Raw genomic sequence first — 16341 nt, 5'->3', positions numbered from 1 at the left:
CGTCGTCTGACCCGTGGCGGCAGATGACGTGACGTAAAACGCCACGGGCTAAGGATTAGCTTCAACTGTTACGGTGTTGTAGCCCGTTTACTTATATCCCTGATATCCCCCTCCCCAAAAACAAGCAATGTTATAGAGTAGTGGCAACTCGTAGGACTGGATTACGCTGCCCCCAGTGGACAGGTTGTGCTCACCCGAAGGAGCGGCACCATGAATTGATTTGAAGCATTCAATCGTGAAGCGCCAACTTTTTGATTCTTTACGTGTGGTTTAATTGTGTCGTTCTAAGCCGCTACGATCAGGAAGGAAGGAAGGAAGGAAGGAAGGAAGGAAGGAAGGAAGCAAGGAAGCGCTTCCTCCGAGGGCACCAGGGTGGGATCCACAGGGTGGCATTGTGGCCCTGAAACGTTATGATGGTGACTGAACAGCGTCCGTTCTGGATCAATGGATCCTTTGCCGCCGTAACAAGGTTGAAAATGCGCAAATAAGGATTTCCTGAGTGTCCTTGTATGGCTTTGCATTGATGGCAATCAATGAAATGTTCAACCTTGCTCATGATAGATGCGGCCTAGCATCCAAGCTGACAGCAATTAAACATTGAGCGCTTCCGTCGCTGGCTGGTGACTTGCAAGTGTGTTTTGATAAGTTTAAAAGTTTAAAACGAGTGTGACAGGTGAAACTATAAGCCCCAAAATGAGATGGTTTGTCGATGACAGATGTTGGGGAGGCAGGACAGGACGCTGCTTTTTCTTGCTGTTGAATTCCTAGCCGAGCACTTTTGCAGACCGCGTTTGCGTTTTTTTTGTCTTTGCCTTTTTTAGTCAACAAAGCAGCGTCAACATGCGACGTACGTATTTTATCCAAAGGAGTTTGGCTTTTCAAGATGTCTAGACGAGATGAAGTGCCAGCTTGAACATCGGATGGGATCGTTCGGGTCCCGACAGAGCTCAGATTGAAGGGGATTCAAAAGTTTGCCGTTCGGAAAGCAAAGTTGAATTGAGGGCAACGCTGCTTTTATTTTGCAATTATTTGAAAGAAACCACAAGGCCTCACTGTTGGTCACCGCCATATACTAAAAATCTCCATAATCGAGTCCATTATACTGTTCATTTTCTCACACGTGGGACTAAGTTGCCTCTTAAAAGGGACAAGGATGAAATGCACCTGCTGTCCTTTCTTTGTATTGGATGCCAAAGGTGGCGGGGCGCCTTGAGCGCTAGCAACCACGTCGGCGCGAATATCCCGCGCTTGGCTTTTAAGATGCTCTCGAACGTCCTGCCAGCCTCCGAGGGATCCGTTGGCAGATTATCCGTCATCTTGGCTGGCAACGCGGCGACGCCACAGCATCTGTTTTGGGCTCGCCGCGGTCGAGAAAAGGAGCGGCAGGATTTATTGAGTCCTTTGGTCCAACCTGCAGAATGTTTCTCGCGCATCAAGCGTCTGGCTCCACAAAGACTCGACGGTTAGCTTAGCGCAGAACGCGCGGGCGGACATCGATCCAAGATGGCTGGATCCCCCGGTCGAGAACTTGGCTCCTTTTCAAATGAGAAGTGGATCTGCGTTTTTTTATTATTATTTTTTTTTTGGCCGCTTTGACAGCTTGTCTCCCCCGCCCACCCGCTAAGTCGCATGCGCGGGGACGGCGTCTTCCGCTTTCCTGCCCCATTTACACTCGGCAACAATTGGGGTCATGACCCCCGGGACAATCCCAGAAAGAAAAAAAGTGTCTTGAATAAAACTCTGTGATATTCTTTGATCACAATAGATAGAAAAGTGCAGCTCAGTTGCATCGTCACACACACTAGCTCCGATACTGGTCTTTTTTTTTTTTTTTGTCCCTCTGAAGCAACTTGGGCAAAAATCATTTTCCAAATGCAATTTCCTCTTCCCAACAGGACTGAGCAGTCCTACTGAAATTACTCATCCTCATTCCAGGTCTGGGAACAGCGCCATGTTGGTCCCCCAGTGCAGCTGTGGAAGCCACCCAAAATTTGGGTAGGGAGGAAGAAGATTCCCGTCGTAGCCTAGCAACGGTGAGTAGAACCGAACGCACGCACGCACGCACGCCGGCTGGGTGGCCTCGTGCCGCCAGAAGCGGGATGGGGGCGCCTGGCTGCAGCTCACTGGCAGATGACATTGAGTGAAACCTGGCGTTGTGAGATTAGAGGATCAGATCCTCGCAGCACTTCGTCATGCGAAATGGAAAAAATGAGTTGGGGGGGGGCAGATGTACGACATCATTGGGCCAAATCCTGCGTTCCGTCAGCTCTGACAACAGCACTTTGCTTTGCGACAGCGTTCCGGACCTCGCTGCTAAAAGGCCGCGGCAACTGCCAGGAGAGCCCACGTAACGAAATGGCGCCTTTTGCTCCCGGCCCATGTGTTCGAACCTGACATGAAAAACACCCCAAAAAAAAAAAAAAAAAAAAAAAGACACTTGGCGACTCCCACCCACACATTGAGCGTTGAACGGCTTTTGAGGCTGCACGTGCACCATGTTGTACTCGATCATGTTTTATAAAACTGTAAAAACAACGAATAAGAGTCAAGGAAGAAGCTTGGGCCTACATTGAGAAAACTCACCTGCCCCATTCGCTTAAATCACTTGTACATTTGGGCGACAGGCTGCACGATGCACGCGTTCATCCACTGGCACATATGAAAATAAAACGCAAGTTACGTATTGTTGCCAAACACAACATACGCCAACTTCCGTCTCGCATATTTAAAGGACCCACGTGGTCCCGGTCCGTCCCTCGTCGGCGACAGCCTATCGGCGTTCAGAGCATCATCTGCACGTCACCCGCAGGCGTCGCACGAGCACACGCGCTGCCAAACAAAGAAAAAAATATCAAACAAAAGTCACAGACACACACGCGCGCCCAGCGTGGTGATCGGAGAAATCAAAACAATATGAGGAACATGTTATTGCGTCTGTGAGACCGCAACACGATACTTTATTTATTTTTTATTTTTTCCTTACTGGGAAAAAGTGCGGCATGTGACGTGGTTCGCGTTAAGTCCGTTCTCGATGCCGGTTGGCTGACTCGGACCGACTGGGACCACGCGGGGACGGTACGCTAAATCACATTTCGTTTCGGGTCGTTTTTTTTGGAAACTTGGGTTCGGTATATTTTTGGTACAAAAAAAAACTTTTTTTTTTGTTTTTTTTTAAATATTCTATTTTCTGAGAAATGACACCAGAATAAAAAATACACTAACAATAAAGATCTCTTAATTTTATTAATTAACACTGAAATCTTGAAGCACTCAGCAGCAACAGCCTATGACACATCGAAGTATTCAAGTTAAAGACAAGTTGTCATTACAGTACATATATACACTTTTTGCGATGAAAAAAAAAAAAATGCATACAATAACAGTTACAATTATTGCTAACTATATTAAAACTTTTTATAATGAAAAAAATACAGTACCTTTTAAAAAGTCTTTATGAAATTGTATACACCTTTTAGGCTTTAAAATCTTTGAATGTTCAACAGCATAGTGTCACAAATTGGGTTATCTGCGTTGCGGTCGGATTTGTGTGCTGCTGAGTCGCGATGTTGCCGACGTTCATGAATGCATCGTACGGCAAGCGAGTGGAGCAGCGGGGAAAGAAAAGCGCGAGCAGTTGTACTTGGATGAATAAAAAAGTCATCATTAAACTACGTCTGACGTGGCGTGTTCCTGGAAGATGCTACAATATCATAAATCTCGCCATTTAAGTTTGACGTTTTGGGCTGCTTGCTTCTGTTAGGGATTTTGGTATTGTAATGGTATGCTCCAGTAGCAGGTGGGAGGCGCAGGTTACGTGATGTGAACACAAGGAAATGCAGACGCGCTTGAAGGCACGCTGCTGTCCTAGTCTCTTCATACACAAACTGCTCCCTCGTCAAAGACAACATTCACAGTGGGATGATGCCGTGCATGTTAGGTGTGCTACATGCCGCCCGTCTCACGTAGCCATGTCGGCACGCAACTTTGGGACTCCTCCGCGTACCTTTCCCCATCAGCGATGGGGAACAGGACATCCAGAATGTTGCCAAACAGGAGACCGCAGAGTACGGGGGGGACTTTCGAGTTCTGGCTCTTTTCTGGCTCTCTCTTTTGTGCCGCCACTCTCGTTTGCCTACCGCGTGCAACAGTCAATAGCGCCCGTGCGTAAGCTCGTGCTAATAAGTGGACCGAACCGAACATGCCATACCGAAACGTATTGATACGCCCGAGTGTACCGTTACACGCCTAACGCGGGCCGCTTCAATATGCCGACTGGAAATAGGCCATGATCAGATCTGCTTTATGTGCTGCATTTGTTTGGTTTGGCGGGCGGCTGCTTCCCCTTAGCTCCAAACCCCAAATGTATTTTCAGTGTGTGAACGCGCACGTGCATGTCAGCATGGACATTTTACTATAAAATTGCTGTCCATTTATCCCCTTCCGTCAGCCGCCATTTTGTCCGGCCTACGGCACGATTTTCAACAGGCTTCCTTTGGCGTTTCCGACCACTGACCTCGACAAACTACCACTAGCGCCACACGTTTTGTTTGGACTTTTGTTTTTGAAATGTACTTCGTTTTAATGAGTTTTTAGAGTGTTTTTTTTGGGGAGGGCCAATGGGGGCAAATTCTTAAAGCAATGTGTTGTGTTTTGATTCTCCTTGTTTTCTCTACGTTTTTGTGAAAGAATACATCCAAATATTGTATCTGTGAAACCGGCCCACAGAGCAAAAAAGAGGTTAGGAAGTGCCGCTTGTAGACAATGCGAAGGTCCCGCCCACTCGCCGAGGTGGCCCCAGGAAGTGTCCTTCATCTTAAAAACCATGGCCCACTCCCGCCGGATCGCATCACGAGGGGGATTACAGTGGGAAAGGGCAACCGGGATCACTTGGAGAGCAGAGCCCCTTCCAGCCAAGCCGGGATGACGCACAGAGGGAGGGAGGGAGGGAGGGAGTGAGGGAGGGCGGCGCCATAGTTGGGATTCCCAATATGTGTCCGGGGAATCCGTAGCGAGGCCAGATGGCGCGGGCCTGCCGGTCTTTGGGAATGGCGGCGTACGGCGGCAGAAGGCAGCGGCAAACGGCGGCGGGGTCAGCGCTTGATGTCGGACGCTCCCCGGAGCGTTTCCTTCCATCCCTTTGAACAAGAAGGGGCGTCTCCGACCCGCCGGTGTGCCGATTCCCCGCTTAACGCGGCGGCCGACTTCAAAAGCGCGGCCCCTATTCCCTCCTGCCCCGAGCCTCGCCACTTCCCAACATATGTTCTCAGACCCCGGCGTGCCAACAACATGCCAGCGACGAGCGCGCGCGCGCGCGCCGACATATTGTCTTCTCTTTGCCGCTTTCATCTGGCACAATTCCGGTCCGCTCGCGAAGTGCCGTGCGGTGGCGGCGGCGGCGGCGGCGGCCAATTATATGGCCGGGCGCTCGCAGACAGATGTCCAATGTAACCTGCTTAGCGCTAATAGGCGGCGTTTTGAAAGCAGACTCATTATTCCTCTTTCACGCCGGGCGAAGAGAGATGTGACGGCGAGTGCGCGGGACAGGTGTTTGGCCGCCCCGGCCCGCACGGTGACGGCGGCCGTTTGCGCCGTCGCAGCAAGAAGGGCCACGATCTTCCTCCGTTTGGGTCCCAATGGCGGCTTTTTAAAGGTGGCGTACGGACAAAGACCCCTCGTTATTCTCATTAATCCTCCATCTGTCTCCTTGGCACAAGCGAGCTGGGCCTGGGAACAATTGGGCTATATGATGTCCTGATGAAAGCCTCATTGACTTTGTTTGGTTTTGTTTGAGCTGATCGTCTTCTGCATTGCATCAAAAACGTTGCCCGAAGACGCTCATTGTTTTGGAGGATTTGGACGTTTAATGGCCACCAAAAAGGATGTAGAGTAAATGCTTCGTCATCCAAGGGTTCACATTTTTGGGTCAAGCGAAATACCAGCAACAGTTCTACAAATGATACTGACAAACAACATCGTGTCATTTCAAAATGTTTCAAATGAATGTCATGGAATTGTGTACACAGACTTTGTTGCGGACCGCCCCAAGATTTGTGCAAGCTCTGGTTGTCTAGTGAAAGAAAATTTGTGCTACAAATACTGAGTCCAGTAATATAGATGTTTACAAAATGAGTCATCTCTAACCTTTTCATAAATTGTCAATTCTCATAATTGTATACAAAGCTTTCTATATTTATTTCATTTGGAGATTTCAAATGTCATACTCTATGGTTGCATTTTGCTACATGTGAATACGTGTGTGTGTGTGTGTGTGTATGTATATATGTATTTATGTTTATCATTATTATTATACTGTATCTAAAGTTAAAAATTGGCATTGCATTTGAAACGAAAGTTGTTGTTTGATAGTGCGTGTGCGTGCATGTGTGTTGTATGAGGGTGAGCAAGAACTGCTACATTGTCTCCACTGGGTGGGACATGTTCCGATAAGTGCGCGACCGCTCCAAAAGAATGCGAATCACGCATGATCCCATTCCGATCACCACTTCAAAAAATTCAAAGGAAGCCTCCATCCATTCATTTCCCTTTCCATACCAAATGTTTTTTAAGCACACGCGGGGGAAAAAAGCCCTAATACAGCACATCTGTCGCCATGTGGGAAAAAAAAAAAAAAAAAAAAAGAGAGAGAGAAGGTGAGTCGCGACGTGACGGAGCAGAATGCATCCATCCATCTTGTGCAAATCAATGACTGGACTTGCATTTGCATTTGGTCACTCAGCTTGCAAGTGATCTTACAATTTGCCTTGACCACGAGCTGGCCCATTGATTTCCTTTGCGCAAATAAAGTGCAATGGAAATCAAAGATAATTAAGATGTGAATAAACGGAGAGCTGCTCGCCAAGGAAGCATGAGTCAGCCAAAGCACTCATATTATACACACTCAAAGGCAGATTGGGTTTGTGTTGTTGTTTTTTTTAAATATATAAACAATGCCCCGTGAATCAATTGAGAAGCCATCTGATTAATAGCCAAATGTAAAATACCTCCGTGTTGGCCAATTTCCTCCGATTTCAAATGCATCTCTTTGTTCCCCGGGGACAGAATTTGCCGCCCTTTATTGAGCCATGGCGCGCATTTTACTTGAGAAAAATGTCACGCGCGGGCCGTCAAAACAAGAAGATCACAAAAAGTACAATTTTCAGAAATAATGATGACGGTGTCTCAACTTGCGCACTTTTCTCCATCAACTTGGATGACCCAGCTTAGCTGAAGACATGAGCAAGTCATGAAAACCGCAATCAGGGAAGCCGCCTGGACTCGATGGAGCCCATCGGAATTTATTGGAATATTTGTGCTCCTTTACTTTCAAATATGTTATTCCATCGGAAAAAAAGCTTCATTTTTTTAGGAATATTAATATTGTTTTAATGTTGCTGTTGAGAAAAGATCAGGATCCTGAATGTTGTGATGACAGACCTGGGTCATGATTGAAAAGTGATGTCAAGATTCTTGCTCGGGGCTTGCAGGCTCCTTTGACATTTGTTCAGTAGGATCAAAAAGGGTTTTATCAAATCACTCAAAAGTTACATAAAAATGATCCCTAAATGTTTGAAAACAAACACTTGCAAAGATATGAAATGCAAATAGCTTGCACTGATGCATTTATAAATAACCCTACGCCCCCCCCCCCCCCCAAAAAAAAAGATAAGTGCAAGCCTCTATGAACATGATGCACAGCTTGAACATTTCATTCGGTGATTCTTTCATGTACCACTAGAGGGAGCCTGCGTCGCTCATGCTGCGAAATGCCGATCTAGTGGAATCACATTTCATTCTGCAGAATTTGCCAAAATGGCAATAAAGAGGGGATTGGCTGAAAAAAAATAAACAGGTTTCTGTGAAAAATGGGGGATAGTCTCGGGGGAAAAAAAACGCAAATAGGTGAATCCACAAATGCTGAGTCGCAAACACACGGAAATCCGAATTTGTTTTCTTTTTTCAAAAGTTTGATGTTTATTTTTTTGTGTTGACAATATAATTTTATAGAATAAAAGTGTTTTTTCCCTGAACATACAAGAATAAAGGTGTCTTTCTTCACAATGACTTTAATATCAAAAGCTTAGGCCTTTAGTCTCATAAAGTTGTAACCTTTTCCTCTGACAAAATGTCGGAGAAATTGCCTTTCATGCCCCCCGCCAAAAGACAACTTTTGACGTGCATTTCGGGGGAAAACATAGCAGCTACTGTCGATGTCATTGGCGCGAGGATTAGAGTGGCTCCTTAGAGCGCAAAATGTCTCACCGCAAGGCTTCCCTGGCCCCCCAAAAGTATGGTGGCCGGGAACTCTTCCGAATTGTCGCTCGCGCTCAACGTGGCCGCTAGTCAGAAATCCTCCGCAGTTGAACTTTGACGTGTTTGCGCGCGTGTTGCGCAATCAGCCTCCGCCTACACGCGCGCGCCGCTCAAGTCTTATCTTGCGACTCAGACCACACATAAAAGCCAAGCGGCGGCGCTACACGCCATACAATATCAGCATGTGGGGATGCAGCACAGCACCTTAATTGATTTGTTCCAAATGGGCTCTTATGCCCCCAGATAAATTTTGGGGGGGGGGGGAGTTGTTGTTTGTTTGCGCTCGCTTTGAAGACAATCCAGCGATTCTGTTTGGTATCTGCGGACCGAGGCCATTGTTCGCGGAATTTGGGGTCCGAGCCAGAGTCCCTCGCGGATGATTTATGTGTTCAGCTGGGCTGATGGGCGGGTGGGCCGAGCGGCCCAATATCATCTGGCTGGAGAAAGGCGCAGCCCGGCGGGCCGAGAGGAGGCTTCCACACAAGCGGGACGGCTGCCAGCTCCTCTCCTCCGCCATTGTGCTTTCATTAACCTATAGAGGAGCCGACTGCTTAAATGTGCAGTCATAGATAAGGACCCTGGGATGATTGATTTATTTACTGGTGATTTCCATAACATTACAGCCGCACGAGCCACAAAAGCCCTTCCAAGTCAAAGTAGGTGCGGCCCCGCAACCTGCGCTTGTTGGAATCGGCCAGCGTCATCTCACCACTTTTGGGGGATGACCGCGCCCGGGCTCCGACTGTGTGGACGTCTTTGGAATTGTTGGGTCACTCCCAAATCACCAGATTGGGATTTCCAGTTTGTGGACTATGCAGTTCCAGGGCTGAAACGATTCATCGAATATTCCAAAATCATCTTTTATGGTGGACAGCGTGGTTGACTCTAGGGCTGGACCGATGAATTGAATACTCCCTACTCAAACTATCGGGATTTTCAGACTGTAGGGGTGTGCGTGTCTCCGCACAAGACGATTCCATGCGCACGCGGTACGATACAATTCAAGGCTGTAACGATTTTAAAATGTAACAATTCAATTTGGTTCCATTCGGTGGGATCGCGTCATGTTTATTAATATGCAACAACTTGTAAAAGCTCTCCAGAGCCCAAACTATCCAAATGAATTCAAAAGAAAACATCAGCTTGTCACTAACGTCAAACCAGTTTACATCCGGTATACATCTCTCATAAAAGAAGATGCAGTCCGATTCTCCATACATAGAGTAAGCTACAACTCAAGGAGATTTTAAAATGTGACGATTTGGTTTGCCAAATCCAAACCAATTTTCCAATTTGAATCATTTTTTTGCTATACCCCTAGTAGATTGTATACGCACCTCAAGGACTGATACGATGAATTAATCAAATACTGCCAAATCAATACATAGAGATGTTTATGTAGTTGACTAAAACAATTGATCAAATACTTCCCAATCAAGATGTAGGGATTTTTGTAAAGTGGACTATAGTTGATGCTAGGGCTGAAACGATTCATCGAATCACTCACTAACCCAATTTTATATAGTTTTATATAGTGGAACCCTGGAAAATCTGTGCGTAATAGCTTATAGATGCCGCAGGCAGGATAGCAGCAAAGCATGACTTTTGTACAAATGAAGCTCTTCAACTTACTTCACCATGGTACCAAAAATGCCACAAGATGGCAGCAAAGAAAGTAACCCTCCCCGGAAACGGACAATCCGTTTTCTTGATTGTATTGCTTGTGGTGCATTGTGGGAGACGTTCTGGGCGTGATTTCAGTCAGAGAACACGGGCAGCAAAACAGGCAAACAAGGCACAAGTCTTTTCTTTTCTTTTCTCGTCTTTGTTTTTCAAGCCGGCCTCATTGTTCCCCGCGCTCCACCTGCGCCTCTCGGATCCTCACGCGCAGCCGGCCGCCGCCATCGCCGGCCTCTCTGATTGGCAGTTGCCCTGACGACGCTGGAAGCTGTCACCAAAAATGGCTGAGGGGCGGGCAGACGGGCGGGGGAGCTCGGGCCGTAAATCTCCACTTTTTTTTTTTTTTTTCTTTTTAATTTAGAAAATTGGCAAAGGAAGTGCGGTAAATGACTCCCTGTTAATAATAATTGGCATATGGGACAAAACGCAATTAGGCCGGTGTTTTGGCTACGAGCAAGGCGCAGGCCACAACATGATCTCATCCCAGCAACGTGTGGAAAACGCGTGGACGTCCGTCACGTCAGGATGGTTTGTCCCTTGTCGGCTCACGCGAGGACTCGAGTCCGCGTCGTCTGAGGCCACAAACGTTGCTGTTTGCCAAGGGTTAGCTCATTTGTCTTTTCTGTTATTTTTTCGTAGAGCGTCGAAGCGAGGTGAGCGCGGCCCGGCTCTCCCGTTGCTTTTAATAACCGGATGGCCACCATCCAGCTTCAGGCCTACTTCAGGATTGGCTGATCCCTTCACACTCTGGCACCTGGTGAGTGTGTGAACGTGTATGCGTGTGTGTGTGTGTGTGTGCGCGCGCGCGTGTGTGCCGGCGCTGGTGAAGCCAGCCTGTGATTGGTGGCTGCACCACTGGAGGTGTGACACGGCGAGAATCAAAGGCCCTCACCTGCAACAGAGTGAGAAGCAAAAATCCTTCCGTGGCTGCGGGCCAAGCAGCCCTTGCATATGTTAAGGAAAAACTTCTTTCATGTGATAAAACACTAAAAAGGAAAACCTGCAGTCCTGCAAGATTGCAGCACCCCCAATTCCCCCCCAACCAGCCCCCCGCCCTCCGAGCCTGTTTGCGTATGATTAGCACCCGCCGCTGCGAACCGGCTGCACAAATACGATACGTGTGTTTGCACGAGTGTTGTCGTACATTTCGGCATTAATCCATAATCTAAACGAAGACGGACGCCCGTTTGATTGCTCAGCTGTGGTTGGAGGAGTCAGCGGGGTGTTAATAGTAAAGCTTTGGGTCGAAATATTAGCATCAATTAAAACATGTGCAAGTCATTACGCCAAAGTGAAGGGACAAAAACGTTTCTTGCCGGCATTTTCCCATTGCAAGTGCTAATTTAAGAGCGCTTTAAAATAAAAAGTGAACAATTCTTCAAAAAAGATGCACTCCCGGGTGGTTTACTGTCAAAATAAACATGCAACAAATAGAACTGTATGCTGTGTATTTCAAACAACTTTGCCTCAACTCATTCAATTCCAAAGGCATATTTATGTCTTTTCACACTTCGCTCATTCAACCCCAGGAATTTATTTAGTTTTTTCAAATATTTTCAAACTTTAGGGTAACGCATAATGGAAAACGGCATCGGCGGGCTAACACTTAGCATAGATAGATGCCATATAATAACATGGCCGTACTATACCGCGCCTGGTGGCCAAGGCGGGCACTGCGGAACAAGCAGCACAATCAATTGAAATCAAGCGCTCCGTGCTTTGTTTTTGTTATAAAGTACAAGAGTGTATGATACCTCGGTTTTTGCAAGGTTTGCTTTAAAATCCTTTCTTTTTGGAAAAGTGCAACATATTAATAAGGTGTCTTTAGGGAAAGTGCCAAATTGTAAAAAAAAATAATAATAATAATCATAGAATAGTTTGGCTTGTCTTTGGGAAAGTGCAATGTAAAGTTGGACCAGGCAATTACGGAATCATCACATTCATTGAAATCAAAATTAATAAACGTGATTATCTATTGATTCCAAACCTTTGGATTTGTTCAACTACCATAGCTCAAATTTAAATATAATTTGAAAAAAACAATACGCACCAACTTAATTCGTGACAAAGTAAAAATAATAGCAATAAGGCCACTGCTCCTTTGATTTCTTGCGAAGGCAACAGCTTGAAGCACACAAAAGCGCTCCACCGAGGAACCATTTTAATCTTCCTTAAAGCTCGCGCGGGCTCCTGCGTGGAGGGGCCGCACGCGGGGGGCCCACAGATTGCTGGCCCCCGATCAAAAGATGTCAGCTTCGGACGGGTGTACCTGTGCCCTTTAGCAGATGCCAGCTAGGCTGAGGTCAGGTGTCTGACGTCAGCTGCTCGGCCACCGGCGCATCGTATAACTTGGAGGAAACCAAAAGAAGACAAAGAGAAGAGCACAGGGAAAAAAAAATAAGACAATGAAATCTTGTACATTGAAACACCAAAACAGTCAAACAAGCCCTAGCATTTCGTGCAGCAAAGGCTGCTAGCTTTATGCTAGCATAACAAAAAATCCTATTGATGGGCTAGCTGCTCGATTAGCATAGATTTTATGGTAATAAACCTTCTAGCAACTGCAACTTTACTCTTTGTGACTATTTAGCGTATATTTTATATATATATTATATATTTAGTATACTATGTAGTTTGTCGAACAAAAGACTACTAGCTTAATGCTACCATAATGAAAGGCTAACTACTCAATTAGCATAGTTTTTTTTTTTTTGTGATAATAAACCTTGAGCAATTATATGTGGAGCAGCAACACACACAACTGTAGTATTAAGGAAAAAAAAAAAAAAAAAAAAAGCCTCTTGATTATTTAGTCCAGCCAGCAGAACCAAAATCTGTCCATTTTGTTTCGTGCGCGTTATCATGCCACAGACAAGTGATGATACAGCAAGCTCCGTTCGGGATTGACGCGATGACAGAAGGCCGCTGAGTGTGAAATTGCTTGATTTTTAGCGGGATGTCGGCCCTGCAGCCTTCCACAATCGGCCGGTCGCGGTCATCTTTAAGCGGCCTAATCCACCAGACCCGTTTCGGGTTTGCTTCGTCACGTTTCGGTGCAGACAGAGGCCCTCAATACTTAAGAGCCGTGTCCTAATAATTTTACGTAAGCAGTGACTGGATAATCTGGTTTCGCCACTTTTTGACCAATTTAATCCCAGTTGGATACACAGATTAGAAACCTCCAAAAATGTGAATTTAAAGTGTGCTGTAGGGCTGGAGTATTTTGACACAGGCATGCCTTTGACTCGTTGCTGTGTTAAAACTTTATGGAACCGTTAGAAAATGTGAAAAATTCCTGTGTGTGTGTATGTAAACTGTAAACCGCAGTATAGTGGGACTTCACTGTACAAGTCCAAAATGTGAGTGGCAAGTCAGAAAAGTACGTTTGATGCCGAGGATATCAAACCACGAAAGGGTGCAGTCAAATAATTTGGCCCAAAATGCAAGAAAATGGAAGCGTGACTCTGCTTTTGGCATTCGCGTGATAGTTGCCCTACCAATGTTGCATATTTCATAGTTGCTTCATTTCCATTTCAGTCACGAGATCACAATAGCGGAGCAGGATTGTGTTTGGCTTTGAAAAGCGGCCAATCTTTGATGCCCCGCGTAGCTGGCCACCGAAGCGCCGGCGCATTTGCATCGACTATGAACGGAACGGAGGCCTCACTTGAGCAGAGCGGCTGCGATATGCGCAGCAGGTGACAGGCAAGCATACGCCTCCAAACGCCGCGGCTCTCCTGAAGCCGGATCGTCTCCAAAGGCTCGCTGGCAGCTCCGAGCGGGGACGTCGCAAAGAGCACGGTGGAACACGCAAACGCCGGCCGCCCGCTTCGCCGGCTTTGCTGGCAAGCGGCCTCGGCTCCCGAGCGCCGGACATTTGCCCAATTCCCCGTGCAGCTCCCATTCATTCGCCCACGAAGTGCTTCCTGTGTGCGTAAGGGGTCAAAAGGAGACGCTGGGGTTTTGACAAGTACACACAAGCATTGTTGGAAGCATGCTTTGAAAGGCAGATGCTGACCAAGGCATTTCTAGCGCAGTTTGACAGCACTGAAACTCTTCTTTTGCCTCATGGTGGCCACACGCGCGCGCACGCACGCACGCACACACACACAAAGAGGTCAGAAGCTCAATGGGAAAACTACGAGATTGTGGGAATGGGCTTTCACTTGTATATGTATCATATTGCATTTTTATGTATGAAGAATATTAGACTTAATATACAATTGTTTTGATTTTATAGGTTAGACTTACGCGAACATAAATGCAAAAGAACCACATCATTGAGATGGAAGACCGTTTGTCTACTTCAGAGTTGTCAACACTTTGACTTGCAGTCTTTTAAGCGTTCACTACGACAACTACATCTAGACACTATATGAATGAGTAAATTGAAAAATAAATACATTACAATTATTGTCTTTAATATATAATATAATTATATCGGGTGGCTTAAAAGTAGGCATAACCACACAATATTTTTTTCTCCTTTTTCCTGTCCTTCCTTTCTTCCTTCCCTCAGTTTTTTTCTTTTTCTTTTTGCATCCTTGCTTGCATCCTTCCTTCTTTCTTTGTTGTTGACAAATTATTTGCCGCTACTGTTTTCATACATTCATTCTGTGGAGTGTATTTAATGTATTTTTCACGTTATTTACTTTTCCAATGGACTAGGAGCTATTAGGTGCTCGCTTTGCTGCCAGTAAATGTCCTGTTCTCTTTGCTTTGGTAATCATCAATAAAACTAATTGGAGGTGAGGAGACAACAAGCAGAAAACAGTTGCAGTGTATTGCGGCAGTTTGGATCGAGCACATTCTACGGTGTGATGGCGCCTCATGCTGGATCTTAGGACAAGCGCCGAGTGAAACTGACTTCCGGGTTAGATCGAGAGATAGAAACACGGAGATATATGAAACGAGAAACAATATTTCCGCAAGTGTTTTTTCTTTTATTTTTACAACCAGAAGTGGTGCTTGTCTTTCAATTGCCGACGTCACGTCATCATCAATATTGGAGAAAATTTTTAGAAATATAAAATACATAAAATATGAATAGAACAATACATTACTACTAATATCGTTTTTTATGATCAACCGTTTTCTAATGTTAAATATATGTTGAATGTATTATTTAAACCGTAAAAATATATTAAGAATCTTAAATGCATTTTTTAATATAGTAAATATATTACATGTTGAATCTTAATGTTTCTGTTGTAACGTGAGATTTCTTGATTGAGTACGAACATGGATAATAAACTGATTTGGATGAATGTACATTTTTAATTTTGCTGTATTTCTATGTTCTGCAATGGGTGTCTTTCGGGCCCTGCTTGAACTTGTTTTTACGGATTTTGTATTGCAAGATATGATGCCTCTGATGAGTATTTTTTATTTTTTTTTATTTTTTCATAGCCCCTATGTTCAAAGTTCAGGTGAAACAAAATTTAATTGAACACGTTCCAACTGCCCCCTAGTCGTGGAAACTCGGATCTCCTTTGCAAACCGGAATTTCTGATTCGGAAACGCCCTGTAACTTCCGTCGGGGGCTGGCGCCGCCTTGTGGCCACAGGGCTGTCAAACAATGACGTTATATTTGACTCAACCCTACATTTAGCACATATCCGTACGTGGACGCCGTTGCCATATTGGATGTGGCAAACTGGGAAAGTATGAGAAAATGCCTCATTCATTTGCTGCTCAGAGATGTTTTACGGCTCAATCTCATCTCATGGGATTAAGACGGAATGATTCAAAAACACTTTTGAGTATGCTTTGTTGCCATTAAAACATAATTTTGCGAATACAACTCAACTATTACAGTACTGATTGACCCAAAGTAACTGCCCCGATTCGTTACTTGCGTTAGCTATCTTTTCTCACACTAGACAGATTTTCCACAACTGCGGCAGTGGGAAATATCTCCAGAGATTTCCATTAGCGCTCAAATTGATCACTGAATTTAAAAACGATTCATCCAAATCAATTAAAGACAATCACTAGTGCTCAAAATTCAGAAAAAGACATCTTCAGGAACTAGTTGTTTTTGACACAGATTAAATATTTCATCCGTGTCAAAAACAACAAATTTATACTTGTCTTTGCAGTAGTTCCATACATGTAAAAGTGACTTAACTTTTTATTGCAGAGCAGTTGACAATTTCTTTAATTTTCCTAAGGATTAACTAAAAACACATGGATTGACTACCTTTCTGTGTGTCCGTTTCAATTCCTAGAAATAGAAAATCAATAGCTGCATATAGGTAGTCAAGCAACGTGTCCATTTCTGTTTTTCATCAATCCTGTGCTACAGGCCACACTGGCATCTGAACATTTCCAAAGAAATAAACATGACTA

The 16341-nt window shown here is 45.3% G+C and overlaps 1 long non-coding RNA gene across 2 annotated transcripts in view; it reads left to right on the top strand.

The window, feature by feature from the left end:
* The window catches only part of LOC147150756 (uncharacterized), a 30672-nt gene that overhangs the window by 9295 nt on the left and 5036 nt on the right, over positions 1 to 16341 (top strand). Inside the window, exons 2-4 of one of the 2 annotated variants that reach the window (XR_015085727.1) lie at positions 1936 to 2033; positions 10630 to 10747; positions 13528 to 15091. This is a non-coding gene — a long non-coding RNA (uncharacterized LOC147150756). Of the gene's footprint in view, positions 1 to 1935; positions 2034 to 10629; positions 10748 to 13527; positions 15092 to 16341 lie in introns of those variants that run through there. The other variant, XR_015085728.1, reaches the window with a different exon arrangement.

The sequence above is a fragment of the Filicampus tigris genome, chromosome 2, assembly GCF_054856515.1.
Source record: "Filicampus tigris isolate MCC_2025a chromosome 2, RoL_Ftig_1.0, whole genome shotgun sequence".
Taxonomy (NCBI): Eukaryota; Metazoa; Chordata; class Actinopteri; order Syngnathiformes; family Syngnathidae; genus Filicampus; species Filicampus tigris.
Note: the sequence above shows the minus strand (reverse complement) of the source record. Positions and strands in the feature narration are given on the sequence as shown.